At 57.1% G+C, this 22118-nt stretch overlaps 1 protein-coding gene across 4 annotated transcripts in view; it reads right to left on the reverse strand.

Annotated features, from left to right (window-relative positions):
• The window catches only part of KCNJ12 (potassium inwardly rectifying channel subfamily J member 12), a 42919-nt gene extending 40381 nt beyond the window's left edge, over positions 1-2538 (reverse strand). For all 4 annotated transcript variants that reach the window (XM_004776469.3, XM_004776468.3, XM_004776465.3 and 1 more), the window contains exon 1: positions 1960-2538. The gene's annotated coding sequence lies outside the window, so the exon portion shown is untranslated. The remainder of the gene's footprint in view (positions 1-1959) is intronic.
• Positions 2539-22118: the final 19580 nt, after the last annotated feature.

The raw sequence follows: 22118 nt of genomic DNA on the forward strand, positions 1-22118 counted from the left end.
GCACAGCTCATGGAACAACCTTCCACCACGTGCTGACCCACACCACATCTCCCTCCTGAGCAATCTGGAAGCCCTAGGGCAGTCTGATGTGGCAGGTGGGCTTGATGGCAAGGGGCTCCAGGGACAGGCCAATCAAGTCAGAGTAGTGCCAACCCCTAGAATTTACAGAGTACCCCCTCTTTAGCGGTGCACCCACAGAGAACAGGGGTCTTTCCTCTTGTCTGGGCCACCGGAGCACCTGTGCTGGCCTCCGGCAGTTGCTCACGCAAGTACCTCCCCTTAGCACCCCACTCTCTCTAATGAGTCTTGACCCCACTGAAGGGAGCCCTTCCAAGGTCCCCTTCTCAGAGCTGCCAACATCCAGCCCCCCGGCTGGATGAAAGGGACCACCAGACAGCTGAGGGCAGACTTCCCTGAGGATTCTCCTTGGGGTCCCAGTGCAAGGAGGGAGGTGATTTTCTCTGAACAGAGGACAGTGCATTCCACATAAGAAAGACCATAAGCCTCCAGTGGGCCTAGGGCTGGGACCTCCTCCCTGGCCATCTCCGGCCCTCTGGCAGCTGCCCAGGGAGGAGGCCCCATGAGGGACCACAAAGGAGCAACCTAGCACAAAGTGAGCCTGGGCTCCCGGGGAGGTAGCAGGATGGACTTTTCTTTGGCATCTAAGGGAGGAGTAAGGGGTAGACTGGAGGCTAACGCCTTCTGGGTTCTACCTTCGAGGAGGCGGCTGCTGATTTCAGCGGCGGCGTGTGGGTGCCTCCACGATCCTGGGAGACAGAGCCTGTGAACCCGGGTTCCGGGAGGTGGATATGGGGGGCAGGAGGTCCCCAGCACTTTATCCCAGGGCTCCAGTCTGAGCACTGGGAGCAAAGGATAAAGTAGAAACGGTCACAGGCAGTGCAGCACTCCTAGATGGGCACAACCCCTAGGAAATGAGTAACATGGTGGCCCCGAGTCCCAGCAACTCCAGACTGTGAGGAGGCAAGAACCTCCCAGAACAGAAGACCACCTCCAAAGAAACACTTTTTCTGTGACCTCCCATTCCAAACACAGGTTTTAAAATATTCATATGACCAGGGCACACTTGCTCAGAACAGGCAGCACAGACATGCACTGGGGCCTCAACTCCCATGTGAAGCTTCACCACCCCCTTCCCAGCAGCTCCCTGCCCCAGGGGTCGCTCCACTGAGTCCCCACTTTTCCTATCCCGCTTCCCCATTGGGCATCCACAGCAGAGGTGAGCATGTAGGGGGGACTCCTGCCCTGAAACCCTGGGGGCTTCTCAGCTAAAGGGTCATCCCCTCTGCAATGGAGGCTGACTTCTAAAAGCAAAAAGGTGCGGCTTGAGTTGCCGTCTCGCTGGCTAGCGGAAAACACCATTTCCAGAATATTTTTACTCCATTAGAGCACAGGAGGTGGGAAAGAGAAATGACTCCAAGGACCCGGAGATCTGGGGTCTGGGGGCATTTTCGGGGCCACTGGTAGACTGAGTCCCCCTCTATGCCCCCCCCTCCAATCCCGGGGTCTCGGGGAAGGTCACGCATAGGACTGATGCCGCGCGCGAAAGTGCCTCCCCACGCTCCCTCCCGAGCCCCCATGTGCTAGACAGCCAGAGGGGTACCGAGGGTGCCTCAAAGTTTCCCGGAGCGCCCCCAGGACGAAGGTTAGCAAGGAGCAAAGTTCCCTGGTGGCAGTAGCCGGAGACATGGCAGGGGAAGAAAAGCTCGCAGTCAGCATTTCCTCCGATGGCTCACCAAGGGAGGAGGGAAAAAAAAAAAAAAAAAAAAAAAAAAAAAAAAAAAAAAAAAAAAAACAGAAAACGAGAGGAAGAAAAAATCCCTCCCGCCCCACCTTCCCTGTTGCAGCACCACCTCGTGCTCGCTCCGGGGCCTGGGAGAGGCCTTCGGGGAGCTGGAGTCGGGCCCCCGGGGGTCGGGTGCAGGGCGGCCGCGCACTTACCTCGGTCAGTGCCCCGGGCGCGGCGCGCTCAGCGTCCTCCGAGCTCCGGGCGGCCGTTCCTGGCCCCGGCCGCCACCGCGCTGGCTGCATCGCCGCCGCCGCCTCAGGGCAGCCCCCGGGGGCGCTCCATCCCGAGGGGCGCGTGGGTCTGGGGCGCCGATCTGCCCAGTTCAGCCACGGGTCGGGGGCGCGCGCCTGGACGGCGCCCCCGGCCGCGGGGCGCTCGCTCTGGCCGGCGCGGCTGGCGTCGGTCCCTCAGTCCGGCTGTGAGCGCCGCCGGCCCACCCCCTCCCCCGCCGGCTGTTATCTGATCCCGGGCAGGGCCGGGCGCGCTCCCCTCTACGCCCCGGCGCCCCGCGCCTCCCCGCCCGCTCCGGCCGCGCCAGCCCCTCGCCCCCGGCTACCGTTCCCAGGGAGGCGGCGGCAGCGGCAAGGCCCGGGGAAGGCGGGGAGAGAGGAATGGAGGGCGAGGAGGCGGCTGGAGGCAGAGGCTCGGCGCGCACCCAGCTCCGCGCCCCGCTGCCACCAGAACCCAGCTCGGCAACTCCTCTAACTCTCCGCCGAGAGCACGCCCGCCCCGCGCCGCGCCGCCGCTGCCCCCGCCCACCCCGGCCCGAGCCTGGCCCAGAGCGCCCCCAGCCCCGGGCCGCCCCCCGCACACACACCGCCAGCCACTTGCGCAATGGGGCGCGCGCGCGCACACACAGACACACACACAGAGGCATGTCCTCCAGGGACACGCGCACACACAGGTGCATGGCCAGCGCACACACAGGCAAGGGAATCTTGCACACACGCGTGCACACAGCCGGGTACACACGCTCAGGCGTCGGCATACAAGCAGGCAAGATGCACGCCCGGACAGGTATGACGGCTGCAGGTGCACAGGTGCACACACACTCATACGTGTGCGCACAGGGTGGTATTTGCACGTGTGCCTATGTGCACACAGATCCTGGCTTGTACATCATTCCCATGGCATCCTTTCTCTCTGTACACCAGGCATGCACACTCGTATACATACATCCTTTCCCCCTCTTTAATAGCATCTCTCTCCTCCCCATCTTGTGCTCTGTTTGGCTTCTCCCATCTCCTGCTTTCTCCTCGGTGCTCCTCCCCCCTACTCTCTCTCCCTCTCTCTCCCTCTCTCTCTCTTTCTCTCTGCTGACTTGACCCCCGTGTGACCCTCTTCTCTTGCCACCCCTGCAAGGCTCAGGCTTTCTTCCTAGCCTGTCCCCACTCGCCCTACCCTCCCAGCCTCCTGGGGCCTATTGTCTGGGCCTCAGATCTCTCAACCTCCCGCCAGGCCCGGGCCTTTCATCCTGGCAGACAGACCTGCCCGGTTGGGCCTTGGCCCAGGAAGACCCCATTTTATCACCAGTCTGACCCTTTGCTCAGCCTTGGGGCCACAGAATTGGGCCAAGGAGGCAGGTCTGTGCCCGGAGCACAGGCCTCAAAGGGCTCCCTGGCCCCCTTGGCTTCCAGCTTCCCCTTTAATGTGAAATATAATTATGTGTCTGCACAGCAGGGAGACTGGCTGCAGGGTTCTAACCGAGGAGGATGGCTCTCTGGCCACCGCCCAGATTGCTGGCTGCTCAGACAGGGCGGTCCACAGGCCCTACCAGCCCCAGGCGCATAGCCCCAGGCGCACAGCCCCAAGCTCCCAGTACCTGGCAGCTTGTAGGTGCCACCTGGCCTAAGCCACCCAGAGAACCCACTGACCTTAGGCTGTCCAGGCTTGTACTGAGAAGCTGTGGAAGCAGATCACTGCCCCCCACACACACCAGGCCTTCCTCCCTGGGTCATGTCGACAACTACGGGTAGTGGCAATGCCTTACCTTACGGAGCTACAGTGAGGGTTACACTCACTCAGTGCGGCTCCCGGCTGGGTTCGACAGCTGACATACCCTGCGAAGTCGAGCTGCATGAGGCTCCATGCTGAGGATCCAGCTTGAATGATTTCACTGTCACTACAAGAGGGAGTGCAGACACCCAATGGCCCTATTTTGCAGGTGAAGGAGCTGAGGCACAGAGAGGTCCCTTGTCTGTCACAGAGCTGTCGAAGGTGGAGCCAGGACTCAGAGCCACACTTATCCCCAGAACGAGAGCCGTTGTCCCCTCGCCTAGACAGCTGCTCTGGGCTGCAGCGGAGAGAAGGGCCATCCAGGAGATCCCAGCCCAGCGCCCCACTCGGCCTTCCCTTGGACACAGTGTCCTGGTTCTCGCGTCCTCCTCAGAGACCAGCCTCCCAGAGGACCAAAATCACTCAGGAAACTTCTCCTTCTCCCTTGAAATGACCCAGGAGGGAAGTGATTCAGCTCCCGCACTGTCCCCTGTTGAGTTTCTTAGAGGAGAGAGGCCACAGTTCCACCCCAGGAAGAACAGGCCCGAAGGCACTGCTCCCATGAGACTCTGCCGTGGGGCCCACAGAGGAGCCGGGATGCCCCTCAGCTGGGAGAAAGTTCCAGCAAAAGGTCTTGGCTAGGGAATGGACAGAAACACCTTGGGGCTCCTCCGTGTATAAGATTCTGACAGTTCCTGAGACAAGGGTTACCACCAGAGCACCCCTAGGCAGAGTCACCACTGAGTCACCAAGCGGGGGCTTGCCCCTGGACCCCAAGCCTCCCCCAGAGCCATTATTAGACCCATTGCACAGATACAGCAAGTGTCTTTTGCCCAGGCTCATCTAGGACAGAATGTCCGGCAAAGGCGAAAGCCTGACTCCCCAGGCCATTGCTTTTAGGGTCCATATCCCAACCCCCCTACCTGTCGGAATTCAAGTCAGTTCTAAATCATATTCTAGAAGCAGCTGGTACACACCCCAACACTCAGGCTTTTCCTGGGCCACGTGGGGCCCCAGCCTCCCTACCGTGCACACGACCATGACCAGAAGGAGGGACTGAGCCACAGAGGAACAGGGGCACATGGGGGGTGTCTCTCAGGCCAGCTCACACACCTGCCCCAGAGCTTCCTTGGCTGTGAGCAGAGCAGTTCCTGGCCCCACTAGTGCACTGCCCGTAGCTAGGGCAGTGTGTTTGGGGCGGGGGCCGGTGCGGATCACACTGTGCCTCCCTCTGGCATTAAAGGGGGCCCAGCAGGGCTGTGCACAGGCACCATGGACACCTCCCTTGCTGAGGTCTCTGTAAAATAACCCCCTTTCATGTGACCGTGAGAGAAGCCAATGAGGTGAATGGGAGATGGGCAGCCTGCACACAGTAGGAGTTCCAGGAACATGGGTAACACCCTTTGACCACGCCCCGCTTTGCCCTGATCTGAAATTCTCTCTTCCTGGCGGGTGGAGCAGTCCCTCCCAGCCCTGGACGTGCCACATAGTAATCGTTCCAGAAATATTTGCTCATCTGGGCATCCTAGGAGCCACAGGCCAGTGGGTCCTGGGACCTCTCACTGCAGTCCCTGAAAAGGGAGAGACCAAAAGAGCCCCTTGGCCCACCTGGAGTCACTCCCTCATTTGAGAAAAGCGAGGCCCACAGAGGCAAGGTTGAATCCAATGCCACAAAGCCACAGGAGGGGGTGGTGGGAACAGGAAGCAGCCCACCAGCTGGGGTTTACTGGTCCGAGGGGGCAGCAGGCTCAGAGCTGCCAGCTCTTGTAATAGTCACGTCCCAATCTAACAATGCCAATGCATTTGTGTCAGGCATAAATTGGTCATTGACTGAGATGTGAAAACCAGACTGTCCCTCACCAGTGCAGCTGCACCAGTGCTCCCCAGAATCCTCCTAGCATCTCTGCCTCCTGAGGGTTGCCTCTCCCCAGAAGCCTGCTGGCTTCCTTCTGCCCCACCTAGACCTTGGCCCAGCCCCACCCTCCAAATCAGGAGACCCTTGAAACATAACAGAACTCACTACATGCCCAACTGAACCTCCCCCAGCAGAGCAGATGTGAGGACCAAAGTCCCAGCGGCCCAGGACCTGGCACCACGCCTCACCCACACCCCTCAGCCTCCCTGTTCCCGACACACCTGCCAGCCATCCAAGCTCTGGCATGCCACCAGCTTGATTCTGGCGCTGGGCTCCCTCCCCAAACTGCTCTTCCTTTGGGAGCAGCTCAGGCAGCACCTCCTGGAGAGGTCCACCAGAGTTCCTCACCTCCTCTTTACCACCACCCTTCATTTTACCTTCTTCCTGTCTGGCCGCTCTCTGAGACATCTTATTTACTGCTGGTCTCCTCCGGGGTTTATCGGTTCATGAGGACAGGGACAATGTCTGCCTGGTTGTTCACAGCCCAGGGCCTGGCACAGAGTGGGTGTGCAGCAAATGTCGGCAAAATAAGAACGAATGGACACAGCATGGAGAGACCCAGATGAACACAGGATGGCTTTCAGCAGAAGGCTTGCCTCCTCCTCCAGGCAGGTGGCCAGGGTCCTGGGACCTCTCACTGCAACCCCTGAAAAGGGAGAGAGAATAGAGCCTAGCACATCCAGGATTTGCATTTCCTGTGGGATGCACAAGCCCGCCTCTCCTTCCCCCACTCATCCCCCCTCCACCACCACTCAGGCAGTAACAGCAGAGCAGAGCCAGGACCTGGGAGTCCTGCCTTCAGCCTAGGCTCTTCCCGCACTGCCATTTCCCCCTAAGACATCACCGTGATAATAACAATAATGGTGACAGTGGCTGCCCCCGTTTATACTCTTGGCCTGAGCCATGCTGTGGGTTAAATGCCCACATGCATGGACTTACTATGAAGGACCATGTCGTTATTACCCCATCAGTGGGCAGTTAGATGCCCCCACTCCCAGCTGATAGATGTAGAGATGATGCCCAGACAGGTCCCAGGAAGGGACTGCGTGGGGTGGTTGTGAGCTGCTAGGTGGAGGCCTGCTGGCCAAGGCTGGTGGCCCTTTGTCAGGGCCTGGGGAGGGGTGATGCTGCCTGCCGGAGAGGTCAAGGAAGTGACTCCCCTGCGCCCTCGCAGTCCCCAGGCATCCGCAGGCCCCAGGCTGACCCTGCAGCATTGATTGGAGGAAAGCAGAACTTCAGGAACGGATGGCGGCCCTGGAAACAGGACACTGAGTCCCTCCCGGCCGTCAGGAAGCAGGCATCGATCCACTCGGCCTGACTTATTCCCCTCCTGCCTGCACAGGCTCTGACACTCACCCTGGCCACCGGGTCCCTCCTCCGGGCCTCCCACGGAGCTGCGGCTGTCAGGAGGACGAGCTAATGAAGGCCAGGGGGGAGCGCCTGGGACTCTGGGCCACGCTCATCCCGCAACTTCCGGGCATCGGGCACTTTGCGTTCTGGAGACGAGACTCTAGAGACATCAGCGGTCCACGTCCTCCCACAGCTTGGGCCCCTCTTCTGGGAACCGTTCCCTTCGGGGACCTACCCACCCACCCATGCACCCACCCACGCACCCACCCACGCACCCACCCATGGCCCATACTCTCTGCCACGTGCTTCTCGGAAGCTGAGACCATCCCCACAGCCCAAGGTGAGCCAGTGACCCAGCCCTGGCTGGGAGCTTTACTGTGATTGGTTGAGGACAGACATGTGATCGAAGTCAACCAATGAGAACTGGCCCTAGGACTTTGGCTGGATCCGCTGGAGAAGGAGCTCTAGTTCCCAGGAGAGGAGACCCACCGGAGGAAGGCAGAGCCAAGACATCAAGAGAAAAGATTCCAGACATGCTTCTTTGGGGCCTTTAGATCCACCCCTGGACTTCTGAGTTCTCTGTTGTTCCTGAAATAATCCCTTTCCAACTTGAGAGATTTGTGAGATGGAATCTGATACTCTGCTCCGTGGCCTCAAGGGGTTGCTGGTGGAGGTGGTGGCTTGAAAGACCAGCAAGGTCTCCAAAGTGTCTCTCAAACCTTCCGATCCTCTTTCCTTCTCTCTAACGTGGGGTGCTTGAGAGCCACCCGGCAGAACCACGTCGGGGACAAGCACGCAGGTGCAGGCAGAGTATTTTCTCCCTCCCTTCCCGGTCACTTTCTCCCCTCCCCGAAAGGCACAGGAAGCCGGGCAAGGCCTGCAGGCCCCAGTATGACAAGAATAAAGGGCAATAAAAGGAGGGAGGAAAGTCACTTTAGCCTCTCAGAGTTAAAAATAGCTTCCCCCAAGGAGGCCTCCCTGCTGGGATAATCCGGCCAATTACCCAGCCCCATCCACCCTGATGGGCACTGCCTGCCTCTTCCCTGTGCCCCCCTCATTGCAGTCCCCATGTGGGGCCGTCACTCCCTGCCCCTATGACCAGCCCCTTTGCCCCCAGCAAGGGAGCAGAGCTTGAGCCCTGGGACTCAGTTTCGTCTTCTCCGTCTTCTCCGATTTGGGCCTGCCTTGGAAACTGAAAGATATCTGTAGGCCTGGCAGGGGAGCGCTCACTGGCCATGACACCCTGTCCCCCTTGCCACCCTGCTGCAGAAGGAATCGAGAGGCAGAAGAGGGTTTGCTACGTGATCCTAGGTATGTCAAGAAAATCTACAGATACTTTTGGATTTGCAAAGCAAAAATCTGGTGAAACTGCTGGTGGGGTGCCCTCCGGGGAGGGGGGCCTTGTTCCTCATTCACTTCCGTGTAGAGGCAAATGTCCATACCTGCTTCCTGAGCACTCCAGACTCAGGCCCACCTGGCGGGGTCCCTGCTCCTCAGCAGGCCCTCAGCCTCCATTCTGAGGCGAGAGACTCACTGGCACGTGTGTGACACGTGGGACCCTTAGACAGCATCAGGTCTGTTTCATTCAGACTGTGCAGAAAGCATTTATTGCTTCAACAATTTTTTTTTTTAGTTAAATTATCTCATCAATGTAATAAGTCTGACAACCCAGCCACAGGGTGGACAACCTTCCCGGTGTCTTGAGGTCCTTTCCCCGGAATCAGGGGAGCTGGCATTCTCCTATTTAAAGAGCACCCACAGCCTGGGCCATTCTCAGGGATGGGCGAGGGGGGAAGGGTGGTGAGACCGCATTCCTGGATCCTTAGCTCTTGCCTCCTCCCCCCACCCCGAGCCTCAGTTTCCTCAGCTGTAGAAAGGGCATGACACTCCCCTAGTTCCTTGCAGCACCTAGGAGGTCTCCCGGTTATTCATTGGATGAGTGATGGATATTGTAGATCTCTGGGGGTATGTCTCCTGGAAAGGGCCCAACACAGCAACAGACACACAGCAGGTGCTCAGTGAAAAGACCTCTCCCCAGGTGCCCCATGCTCTGCAGCCGGGTCCCACGCCTCCTCTAGGCACCCACAGCCTCCCTGGCTTCCCCATCTCACCTCTCCTGAACCCTTGTGCCTTACCAATCTGGCCTCTCCCTCAATCTGGGGGTCCTTGAGGGCACAGGGGGCTTCTCTCCTCTCCCTCCCCATGCATGTCCCACTTCTGGCTCCCAAGTCTCCCTCTCTATCTGCATCAGCACCACTGCCTTGTCGGCAAGCAAGACCCTGATGTTTCATCCACAATCCAGTGACAGCTGGCCTAGTTAAGAAGATACATCCCTTTATCCCAGGAATTCCACATCATGGAATTTATCCCACTGATCTGCTTACACAGGGTACCAAGAAGGACATCCAGTTCGCCAATTGCAGTAGGGACAGGCTGCATGGCATCACCAGGGAAGGAAAACCCAACACAGCACGAGTGTAGCAGGGCAGTGCACGTCTATGGGAGAGCAAGGACCCAGACCCTATGAGAACAGAGGTCTGGCCTGGTTGACCACAAGGCAGCAATTAGCTCCCGAAATATTTGTTGAATGAATCTAATGGGGGAAGTTCTGTAAGATGGAGTGGGAAAGCATGATGTGGAAGAGGGGATGGAGGTTATCACCAGGATTTTTTTTTTTTTGGTTGATACACACACACACACACACACACACACGTGTTTGGTAGAATGTTTTGGAAAGGGACATCAGAAACTGGCTATTAGGAGGAGACCTCAGGGTTGGGGGAGCAGGAAGGAGGCAAACTGTTCTCTGTAAGTCTGTTGTATCTTTATACCATGTTCAAGGATTCCAATGTGCCTCCCTAGAGTCATTAATTTTTAAAATAGCCCAAAGCTGAGGGTAAAGGGAGACTTCCTTCTCCTGGGGCTCGCCATGGCCCTGGGAGGCTGGTCCAGAAAGCTGTCCCAAATGACTCCCTTTCATTTTTCCATGCTGACCAGTTCCTTCTTGCTCCGGACTCCCCGTGGAGCTGCCCGACCCCGTCCTGTCTGTAGTGATTAATGAGCAATCCGTGATGACCTGAATCTCACAGCAACTCCTCAGAGACAGCCTCGCCTTGTGCCCATGCACCAGGAGGACTTGCTGGAATGAGAGGCCTGCCTGACTCCTCCCCAGGAGGCGTAGCAGGTCCTGCCACCGCGCTTTTGCCCACACCTTTTCCTTGGTCCTGAGCACCCTCCTTCCTCCCATTCTGGCCCATTTAAATCTTCACCATGGGTCTGGTGCTGTTCTGTGTCAAGGAATTTGGTTCTAGAGCTGGAGGAAACTCTCCCCCTGGGCAGGCATATCCACAGCACGGGGCAATTAGCATCGACTCCATTTAAAATCCATTAACCTGCCCAGCAGGCACGGGGATGATAAATAGTAAATCCAGAGAGCCCAGCCTGGCCCCAGGGAACGTCCCTCCTGATCAGAGGATTCAACAATGACCCTTCAAATGAGCCAAACATCTATGAACCCCCAAGAGTATGCCAGGCCTCCTGCGGGGTTAGGAGGTGGGTAGCCCAAGCTCTGGGGTCAGACTGACTTGGGTTCAAATCCTGATGCCAGCACTCACTCGCTGTATGACTTTGAGCAAACGACTTAACTTCCCTGTGCCTCAGTTTACTCCCTGCCGCATGGGGACCACATGAGTGGCTGCCTTACGGGGCTGTGGGAAGGATCAGTTGTGGGGCAAGTTCTCACCCAGTATCGAGCACAGCACCGGGCCTCGTGAAGAGCCCTGATGGTCACGTGTTCCCCCATTCACTGAATGCGGCATTATTGGGTGGCCACTGTGACACTCCCCGAGCGCAGGAGCAGATGAGATGAGGAGGAACTCCCTGTCCATGTATGGGAACAGGGGAAATATCACTATTTTTACCAACCTCCAGGTGAAATGTGGTGTTTCCTTCAACTACAGTGAGGCAGCAAACCTTGGTATCTGCGGTGGTCAAGAATTTTGCCCCCCCGAGGAAGATCACAGATGTGGTCAAATCCCTCTCCTGGGTTTGTAGGACATCACTAATGTTCGCTTTCTGAACATCACTAATGCTCATCTCTGGCCTGAAAGTATGGTTGGGATTAAAGGAGCCATTCAACTTTACCATCAGTGCGTTCCTGAAGAAGGACATATTAACCAAAGCGCAGAAGTGCATTTTAACTATTGTGACGACTTACTCCTTTGGGGTCCCGTGTGATATTGGATGCATGGAAGACCAGAATACGGAGGAAGGGTCCAAGACACAGAAAAGGGCCAGAGGCCCCCAGAGGAATGACGCCATCGTGGTGCAAGGCCCCTTCCTACAGACACTGCAGGACCCCAGGCCTGGACCTCTCAGCCTGCTGTGGGTCCGCACCCTTGCCCCTCCTCATTTGGGCTTTGCACATCCGTCTGCACAAGGTCCGGTGTCTTACAACACTTTGGGGGTTCAGACCAAGAAGGGGACATGTCAGCTCTGGGCCAGGGGTCTGAAAAAGGGTGTTGTAGTTGAGGGGGGTTTCACCTCGCTGTGCCCTGAGAGGCCGCGAACATTCACCCCTGGAGCCTTGATTTCCTCATCTGTCCGGAGGGTCCTGTCCTTGCCATCTGCAGGCCTCAGTCCCTGCCCAGAATCCTGGCTCAGCTTTCCACTGCCTCTGGTCCAGAGGCCCTTGCAGGCCGGCCACCTCTGATCTCTGAAACTGTCACTAAGAAGACAGGGAGGAGGTGACCAGAAAAGCTGGCCAGGAGGAGGCTGGAAGGGCAGGGCTGGGCAGGGCGAGGTTGTGCACAGCACAGGCTCTCACACTGGCAACGTAGGTCTTGTGGAGAAAGCAGCCATTCCTCACACTCCGAAGCTGGTTGCTCGGCTGAACACGGTGGCAGGAATCCCCAGGATCTTGGGGAGGACCAAAGACATCAGTGTGTTTCAGCTCATCCCCAGGACCGATGCACTGACATCTCCAGGCATCTTCTCTACCTATGTCTCCATACCCATTAGATTCTGTTTGGAAAACAGAATCTTTCTAGCAAAGCTGCAAGGTAGAGCATTTTTGGCATTTAATGGATGAAGGAAACTGAGTCACAGAACTCAATGTCATGCAGCCATGAACAGCCATGAAGTGGTTGACTCCGGGTTAAATGGTCATAATTGCCGTGCTGTGCTCCCTTCTGGGGGACAGTAGTTTATGGTTTCAAGTTCCGCCTAGATCTCTGGTGCCTGACAGCCCATAGTACAATAAGCATGGGGACATGGAGGGTGTGTAGGGCAGGGGGGAGCCATGAGGACAAAGGGCTCGTGGGAGGAAGCCAATCACAGCTGCCCTGAGAGGTAGAGAGCACCACATCACAAGAGGTGTCCAAGTACCAGAGGGCCTCTGTCTCTGGGTAACAGGCCTGGATGACAGGGCAGGGGCTCTGGTCAGCTTGTCCTGCGTGTGTGAGGTGGCTGGGGGGCAGGGGGTTGCCAGAGATCAGGCCCGTCCAGCCATTGCCCCGAGGTCAGAGCCCGGAGCTGGGGCACCATTGTCCCGGGATCCCTCCCGGGCCTTCGGCCTAGCCAGGGCTTAGGCGCAAAATGGGTGCAGTGAGGGAAGCAAGATGGGGAATTCAGGACTTCGTGTCAGCACATAGCTCTTGCTGGGTGAGGCAGTCGCCGCCCCTCCTGCTCAGGCCCCCCATCCCAGGGCTGGCCCCTCTCAGCCTCTCCCATCTCAGAAGGTTAGACACACTGCTACCCCCCAGCATTAGTGGGGAGGGCAGTGGGAGGTTGAGAAAGGATTTTTATCATTTTGCTTATGAAACAATTCCAGTTGATCCCAGGGTATACAGTGCACATCCTTAGGGCTTTCTGCCTTGGGAACAACTTGGACCGCACCCCGCTTCCGAGTGGAAATGATGAAATTTCTATACATGACGTTGGCCATGCAGTGGGCTCGGTGCGGCTGTGTAGCCGTTTCCGGGCACGTGCCTTTGTACGCATCCTCAGTGGCCCTCTGGCTTTGGAACTGGAAGCCCAGGTTTGGGGTGTCAGGTCCCAAGCTGGGTGCTGACGGGGGAGCTGTCTGCCAGCTTGCCCCCCACGTGCCCCTGGGCTCCTAAGGCCAGCTCTGGCCTGGGGCCTGGTGCAGGGAAGTCACCGGATCCCTGCAGTCTCCCCAGGGGCCACCGGGGCTGATATGGAGTGGGGTGGGGGAAGAGGGGGAGTAGGACTCAGCCACTAAAGGGCATAGGAGAGGGGCTGCTCCCCTGGGGAGAAACACAAATGTGCCCTTCTTCACACAGCAGTTTTGGAAGCAGTTAAAACCCTCTGCTCTAAACCTTCCCGGGCCTTCCCGCTGAGCCACAGCCTCAAGGCCCCCCATGACCCTTCATTTTACCTCCCATTCCTCTCCTCAGCCTCCTCGTTGTTCCACACACACACCAGGGCCTGTCCACCCCAGGCTGCTTCCCCTTCCTTCCCTCTCCCTTTGCCGGAATGCTCTTCCCAGATCTCGGCAAGTCTCACTTTTTCACTAACCTCGGGTCTTTGTTCCAAGAGCTCTTCTCAGGGTTACACTTTTCTGTACACTTATTTTAAATTATACCCCCTCTCCAGTCTATCCTTCCCCCAATTTACTTTTCTAACACTTATTCTCTCTCAATAGGGTCTGTAATTTATTTATTTGTTATGTTAATTGTCTCTCCCTGAAGACAGGAATGTTTGTCTGTTTCATGCACTGCTGAAACAGCGCGCAGAACGCTGGCGTGGAAAATAAATCTTTGTTTGAAAAACAGAATCTTTCTAGCAAAGCTGCGAGGTAGGCATCTGCTTCCCTGTTTCAAAGAGAAGGGAACTGGCGCGCCTGGGTGGCTAAGCCCGTTAGGTGTCTGACTCTCAATCTCAGCTCAGATCTTGATCTCAGCATTGTGAGTTCGCACCCCAGGTTGGGCTCTGCACGGGGCGTGAAGCCTACTTAAATAGAAGGGAACTGAGGCTCAGAGCAGTGACCTGCCCATGGTCCCCTGGAGGGACAGGGCAGCGCTGGTTGGAATCATTGTCAAAAGAAGCTCCCTACCGTCCCATGTGCCAAGGTCTTCACATTCATCATCTCACTGGGGATGAGGACACCCAATTTCCCTTATCAGGCACCAAGACCCAGAGCAGCAGGGCCTGAGTCCGCAGGGCTGGCTGGGCCTTAGGCCTGGGGTTCGTGCTGCTGGCTGGAATGGGCTCTCTTCGTCTACGATGAGTCATGCCAGCCCTCCTCCCACCCACACCCCCTGCCCCATAGCGGGGCTGCCGGGTGCCAGCAGCGTGTGGAAGACTGGGGGTGAGTTGCTCTTGTCCTCACTTCTCTGGGGACCAATATATCTCTCAACATCAGGTGGGACCCAACAGGTCTGCACAGACCTCCTTCTCCAGAGGCCAACTGGTGGGATCTCAGAGAGCCCCAGGTGGGTTGCCCGCTCCCCAACGGTACCCACTTATGTGGTAGGAACCTTGTCCTGAACAGTAAGGGTGCCCTGAATGCCAAGCTGATCTGGGGACAAATCTGGTTTCAACCTCTCCTCAGCAGGGAAGCCATAGCGAGTCATTTCACATCCCTTAAACTCAGTTTTTCCATCTGTGAAATGGGGACATAAATTCTCCCTTCATATGGTGGTGATGGGAATGAAATGAGATGGATTATGGGATGTGTGGGAGGAGCACTCCAGAAACACACAGGACATGCTTCTTGTTCCTCGGCAGCAGCAGCAGCTCCATCATGCTAGCCGTCCGCCCCCCCGCTGACTGAAGGGACCCATCTCTCCGTTCATCCACAGACACCCACCTCAAACTTACCTGGGTCTTTACCCTCAACACTGGACCCAGCAGAGTCCTTGGGGCTCGTGTGCTGGAAGAGGAGGACAGCTGCCCACGCTCACCCCTTCCCACTCCTCTCCAGCCAAACCTAGCCTGGCAACACTGGAGCAGCACCACGGGCACCGAGTCAATCACTCATTCATTCAGGTAGGATGCGTTGGGTCCCGCTGTGTGCCAGTCACTGCGCCAGCTGCCGGGACAGAGTAGTCAACAAAACAGACAGAATCTTTGCCCTTGGGCAGCTGGGACCCTAATGCAGGAGACAGAATAAACAAGCTAAGTGAGGGATTAGAATATTAGGTATTATGGAGAAAAATAAACCAGGGTCGGGGGGTGGACTGGTGGGGGTGCAACTTTTGGTTGGGCCACAAAAATTTTACTAAGAAAAGACCTGAGGCAGATAAAGAAGGAGCCATGAGGATATCTAGAGAAAAAGTGGTCCAAGCAGCAACAACAGCATGTGCAAAGGCCCTGAGGTAGGATATATCTAGTGAGTTCCAGGAGAAGCCCATTTAGTTGAGCAGAGAGAGCAAAGGCAAGAGCCATGGAGGGTTGTGTCAGGGGATCATGGGGAGACTTGAGGCCTTTGGAAGACTTTGTCTTTTTCTCCTAGAGAGGGGGAACCATGGGAAGGTTTTGACCAGGGGGGTCCCTGACCTCTCAGGCACCCACTGCCCACCCATACAATTGGAGGTGCCATCAACCCGGGGCTGCAGGCCATGGGGTGTTTCACTGCCTCAAGCTGTAGCCCTTGGCTTTCATGGGCCTCTGAGGACAGTACACCCTTCCTCTGCCAAGTCCTGTTCCTGCTCCTTTCCTGCTGCAGCAGCAGCTGCCTCCAGAATCCTGATCCTAGACCACGGGGGGATGCTGGGAAGAACTCCAGGGAGCCCACCCCTGCCTCTGACAAACTGTGCTGTACACACACACACACACACACCCATCTCCATTGGCCCGTCCAGCCACTCTCAGTAATGGGAACTCAGCTCCCTGGGGGCCTCACCTTGGCTCCAGGACCATGGAGGCAATTAACATGTCCATTTCAGAGATGGGGAAGTGGAGGCCCCTGGGGCCTGCTCTCGAGAGCTCTGAGCAATGATTTGGCCTCAGGTTTCCATTTCCCAGCCCCTGTTCTATCCCCAGACATACTTGTGAAGGCAAACTGTGTTTTTTAAAGTACTTGAAATTTTAAAGTTTTACTGTAAAATGGAAGCAACAGTATCTGCTTTCTGTCACTCGCCCTGACCACCTGCCCCGGCCAGGCCTTGCTGGAGGTGGCGCCCCGGCAGGTTAGCTAATCTCTGGCCAACTGCTTGGAAACCTTCTCTGGGCCTGTGGCTCGTCTCTGGGCACGGCAGACCCTGGCCCGCAGAGCTTAAGCCTTTTAGAATCCCCACGCTTCAGTCCGCCCCCCCCCCCACCCCACTGGCCACATGAGTTACCTGAGGCCCTGGCTGGGGCTGATTTACACAAGGATTCACTAGGCACTGCCTGCCAGCCAGGCAGACAAAACACACAGGATGGTCACCTAGGAGAAAACAGCTGAGGCACACCTCAAAAGAGGACAGAAGTTTTTCAGCTATAAACAAAAGGAGGGCGAGGATCCAGGCCGCAGAAATGACAAAGGCCAAGGCCTCGAGGCAGAAACCTCCCAGGCCCAGTTAGGTGAGAGGCGCTGATGGGTGCACCGGGAGGGCCCGTGAAGGTTCAGCAGGGCAAGTCTCAGAGGACCACCGAGGCCCGCGGAGCTGGGACTTTCTCGGAGATAGTGATGGGGAGCCATGGAGGGAGGCCCAGACAGACACAGACGTGGCCCTGTGCTTCCCAGGGCGTCTGTCTTTCCCTGGCCTCAGCTCCCCAAATCCCTGGAGTCCAACCCCCTTTTCCCCCTATTAGGGCCATGGTGGGAGGGCCTGTCAGCTCCTGGAGGCTCACCGAAACGTCCCCTGGGGCCTGTATTCCTCTTCGGTGGCCCATCACAGGAGTGAGTGGGGGGCAGGGGGACCTGGCACGCAGCCAGCTCCTCACAGCCAGGAGAGAGGACCTCGGTCCCTCCCGCCCCCCGCAGCAGCACCCCACACATCTTGCAGCTTTGCAAATGTTTGTGGCTCTCTCCTCACACTGGCGGGCTCATTATAAAATAATTGAGCACTTGTAACAGTTTTTCTCCTCGAGGATCCCAATTAAGACATCACTTTACGCTCTTCCTCCCTTGAAGACCGTCTTCGGCTCCCCTCCCCTCGCAGGCCAGGCAGGCAGCGGCTAAAAATACTGCGCCAGGCGCTGCTCTCTCTGCCTTCCCACCCCTCCTCTCCCGCCCTGCCTGCCCAGACTTGGACCCTGAGGGGATGCAGGTTGCCTCCCTAAGCCTCAGTTTCTTCATCCACAAAATGGGAAGAACAATGGCATGCATCTCCTCAGGTCCTCGTCAGAAGCAGAGTAATACCATGAAGTCCTTCCCACAGGACACTCTGGGTCACAGGGTCCCCCCCTGCTTCGAGGGACACTGGGTGATCCTGTCTTTTAGCAGCTGGCTGTTTGTATGGCCACCAAGACATCTGGGGCAGGGGATGGGTGGCAGGAGCAGGATCGCTTGGGGGACAGCTCAGCTCAGACTGTTGAAGCTGGAGCACAGGGAGACTGGGGTGAGGGGTGGGGTGGGGGGCTGCAGGGGGGGGCCCTGGGGGCTGAGGCTGCCCAAGAGGGATCAGGTCCCCGTGAGCTTCCTGCCAGCTTCGAATGCCAAGATTCTCTGAGGCTCCTAATTCTAGTTCTAATTAGGAGAGTCTAATTCTAAGATTCATGAGGCTTCTAATTCCTGGTGACTCAGACTGCAAGCAGATCCGCGTCCATCCCTCCGCTCAGTGTCCCCGCCCGCCCCATGCCTGTGCCGGCTGGAGCGCCGTCACAGCTCACCACAGCCATGGGACCCTCAGAAGCTGGGGCCAGATCACGTCCCTCCGTGCCCTGGATCCTCCAACAGCTGTCCTTTGCACAACAAGAGGAATCCATACTGCTGGGCTCCCCTTACGGCCTCCCCTTGGGATCCTACCTCTTTCCTCCAGCACCTCTGGCTTCTTCTTCCTCCCCACAGGAACTTTGCATGTGCTGCTCCTGCTGCCCAGAACATTCTTCCCCTTCCTCTCCGCTTCCCAGGCTACTTCTCGTCAACCAGGCCCCAGCCCCAAAGCCCCTTCCTCAAGGAGGCCCCCCAAATCCTCCGGCTACAGCAGCTACTCCAACCTTGTTTCATGTGACATCATGTTCTGTCTCCCCCGAGGCCCTTTCCTTCTGGGAACTTGTCCCATTTGTTCCTTCACGTGTTCCTTTTCCATCTCTTCCACTGGAATGTTGGTCTCTCTCGCTACTGTCTCAGGGCCTGGCGTACAGTGAATGCTCAATCAATATATGTTGGGGACTGAATGAATTCTGTAATTAGGAGAGGCTAAATCTTTGCCCTCCCGGCCAAGGTCTGATGTTTTGTAAGCTCAGTCGATGTTTGTTGATCGACTGACTGACCGGACACATCTCCTCGGTAAAAGTCGCTTCACATACGCCGGGAGGGAGAAAGCAGAACATGGCACACAGCTCCTATTGGGCAAGGGGCAGAGGGGATTTCCAGCCAAGGGTCGGGCCCGTGACCCACACCTCCCGCTGGCCATCACCACCTGCTCCATGTGTCCAGCCGCCAGCTCACCCCTGCCAGGGTCTCCCTTGCCATTGACCCCCACAGCTCTGCAAGGGTCAGCCACAACCTTGCACAGGCTGACCAGGCCTTCACCTTGAATGGGACCTCTGAGACCCATTCAAGGTCTCTGAGGTCCCAGAAGCTCTGCCAGGAAGCACCAGGAAGGTACTGAGGCCAGCGGTGGAGGGGGTTTGGGTGGGGGGAGATGGAGCTAATGGGCTGCTAATGGGCCTTACAGCTGGGACCTGGTGACCCCTGGTCCCCTAAGGGCTATCATAGTGGTAATGGGGCTGAGGGACTCCCTCCCGCAGCAGACCTCCCCTCCTGGTCCAAGGTCATCATGGCTGTTAAGTGTCTAAGAGGCAGGGAGGAAAGGTCAAAGCAAGCCCCCCTCCTCCACCCTGGCACTGGGGAAGCTTAGGGAGCCTAGAAACTGGATGCGAATATGGGGGAAGGGCGTCACAGGTGGGCAGACTGAGGCTCAGAACTCGAATCTGTTCCCATTCACGCCCCCATGATCAGCCCCTGATCACGGCTTGCCTCTCTCCTCCAGGCTACAGAACCCCTGTCACAGACCGTTAGAAATAGCTCCCAACCCAAGGCAGAGAGAGAGACGGCTGGACACAAGGCACCCACTGGGCATGGTAGGCACATTCCTAGAGTCCCCAAGCTTCCAGGATCAATGGAGGAAGCCATGAGTGGAGAGACAAAATAGGTTGGCAGAGCCTTGAAGCCCCGCTGAGTTTGAAGTTTGGTTTGGATCTGTCGTTTGTGCTGGGAATTGGAGTCAGATGCTAGAAAAGTCTCTGGAGACGAGATGAACGCAGAGACTGATGCAGTAAGTGATGAGAAAGAAAACAGATCGGCATATGGGCGGATGGACAGAAGACTGGCGGTCAGTCGGGAGCAGGTGGATTGGGGGGCTGGCTGGCTGGCTGGCTGGGCGGATGGGGTGGCGTTCATGGGTGGGTGGGCGGACGGGTCAGCAGAGAGGTGGGTAGGTGAGAGAGATGGACAGAGGCACAAGTGGGGAGTGGATAATGAACAGACTAATACTCATCTTTATACCAATGCCGTCAGAATACAATTTTTATGATTTTTCATGGAGGAAAGAGCTCATGGAGGCAAGGGTACCCTTGGTGCTTGACAGTCACCGCGTGTCCCTGGGGAAGGCCTGAGGACGTGCTAGGGGCCCTGTTTTCCCACTCTCCTCCTGCCAGCCTGGCTCAGCCTCTCGGAGGTCTCACGTCCCCCACCTCCAGGTCCAAGCTCAGGCTGTTTCTTCTGCCGGGGATACTCCAGAACCCACACTGTCCGCATCCTCCCCCCGGGGGGTCTTCAGGGCTGGCTTTGGGCCTCATCCGGGCTCCTACAGGCCTTTGGTCTTGTATTTGAGACAATCTTCACCCAGATGTGTGCCCTGTGTGTACTCATCTCTCCACAGGGACTGGAGCCCGAGGGAACTGGGGAAACCGCTCCAGTCACCCTGATGTTTCTCAGACCCTGACCACCTGCAGGTCCTCATAATGGTCTCTTATCATCCTGGGGAGGAAGACCCTGGCACTGTCCCCACTTTCCTGATGTGGAGACTGAGGCACAGCCAAGTGACCAGCCCCAGCTCAGTAAGTGGCTGGACCTTTATCCCATGTCTGGACCTCTGCTCAGAGGGAATGGGCCTGAGGTCCTGGGGAGCAGAGAAGCAGAGGGAAAAGGTTCTTGAAGACAGAGCCCAGGGCCAGTAATGAAAGAGTAACAGAAAGAAAAATGCTGCTTCTACAGTCACATCTGCTCTACCCTTCCTTCCTCTGTGACCTTGGAGAATTTGCTTAACTTCTCTGAGCCTCAGTTTTTTCACCTGGAAAATAATGCCCAGAGGACCAGAGGGATCATGATTCATGGGTGTCTGGGGGCTCATGGGGAACACTCATGATTGTGACCACCATATCCCCCAGGTCGGCTTCTTGGCTCCTCCCAAACCCCGGGCAGCAGTGTTGGTCGGACGATCCAAGGCTGAACCGACCCAATGTCAGTCTCGGCTGAAGCAGCCAGCGGCTATGTGGCCTAGGGCAGACGGAGGGACCTGACCGGGTAAGGGCCTGGAGGCAGGATCCGTTGCAGTGAGTGTGGGGAAAAGGGTGGGGAAGAGTTTCCCAGTGGGGACAGTGGAGGGATGGGCCAGCTGGGGCCATGGAAAGGCCTGGAATGTCATGCCAAATGGTATGGCCTCCATTCAGGGGGATGGGGAGTCACGACGGGGGCAGGCAGGGCAGGACACCAGCACTCCTCCACCAAATGCAGACCCAGTGGGGTTCAGCACGCAGCTCACTGGAGCTTGTCGGAGGAAGGGGAGGAAAGCAGGACAACCAGCATTCCTTCCTTCCTTCCGGCGTTGAGCACCTACTTTGTGCCAGGCCCTCTCCTGGGCCCTGGAGACAAAATGCCCTGGCCTCATGGACCTGATGCTCTAGTGCAGGAAACAGACAATAAAGATGGAAACGAGCAGACCTCAGGGCAATGCTTTCAGGCCGTGGTAGGGGCTGGGAAGAACCAGCCACTCATCTCCTTCCTACCTGGGACTCTGCCTGTCCTGTAAATTCCATATCAACGGAATCGTAGAACTCAAGAGCTTTTGTGTCTGGCTGGTTTTGCTTCGCATCAGGTCTCCTGGGCTATCGTGCAGCAGTGTGTCCCAGGACTTCATTCCTTTTCGTGGCTGAATAGTATTCCATCCTGTGGCTAGACCCAGCTTTTTTTTTTATCTCTGTCTCCGCTGATGGACACTGCAGTGGTTTCCACCTCCTGCTGACATTTAATGCTGCTGTGTGAACACATGGGCATCTGCACACCGAGGGTGGGCTCGCTGGGTCTGAGAGGAACTCCGTGTTTACCCACCACACTCTTTCCCACAGGAGCTCTGCAGGGATGGTCTGCTTCATGCTTTAAACGATCTCCCAGTTGCTGTGAGAGGAGGAGCTGAGCCGGGCCAGCATGGCCTGGAGTAGGGGGGATGGGGGCGCCCAGTGGGCAGATACTGCTCAGGCCCAGGGAGGCAGGACAGCAGCCATGGAAGCAAAGACGTTAAGCAGCTAGACCTGGAGCATTCACTGAGGGGCTGGGTGTGGGGCTGAGGAAACTGAGGAACTGCCCTTCCTGAACTGAAAATGCCAGGAATGGGCCACCTCAGGGCCTTTGCTCTGGCTGTTCTCTCTGCCACGAATGCTTTTCTCCAGGCAGGTTCTTGTTTAGTCCTTCACTTGAGGCAAGTCTGCTCAGCCACCAACTCCTCCCGGAGGCCTTCCGGGACCACTGGATTTAACACTGCAGTCCCTGCTCCACCACACCCCAACCCTGGCAGATGGGCCCTTCTCCCCTGCTTAGTTTTCCAAGGCACCATTGCCAACTGATATGTATCAATGCACAGACTGGAACGTCAACTCCACAGGGCAGAACCATCGTTTTGTCATCCCTGAGTCCCCTGTGTGGGGACTGGCACAGAGTAG

This window comes from Mustela putorius, unplaced genomic scaffold (assembly GCF_011764305.1).
Source record: "Mustela putorius furo isolate JIRA1106 unplaced genomic scaffold, ASM1176430v1.1 tig00000731_pilon_pilon_pilon, whole genome shotgun sequence".
Taxonomy (NCBI): domain Eukaryota; kingdom Metazoa; phylum Chordata; class Mammalia; order Carnivora; family Mustelidae; genus Mustela; species Mustela putorius.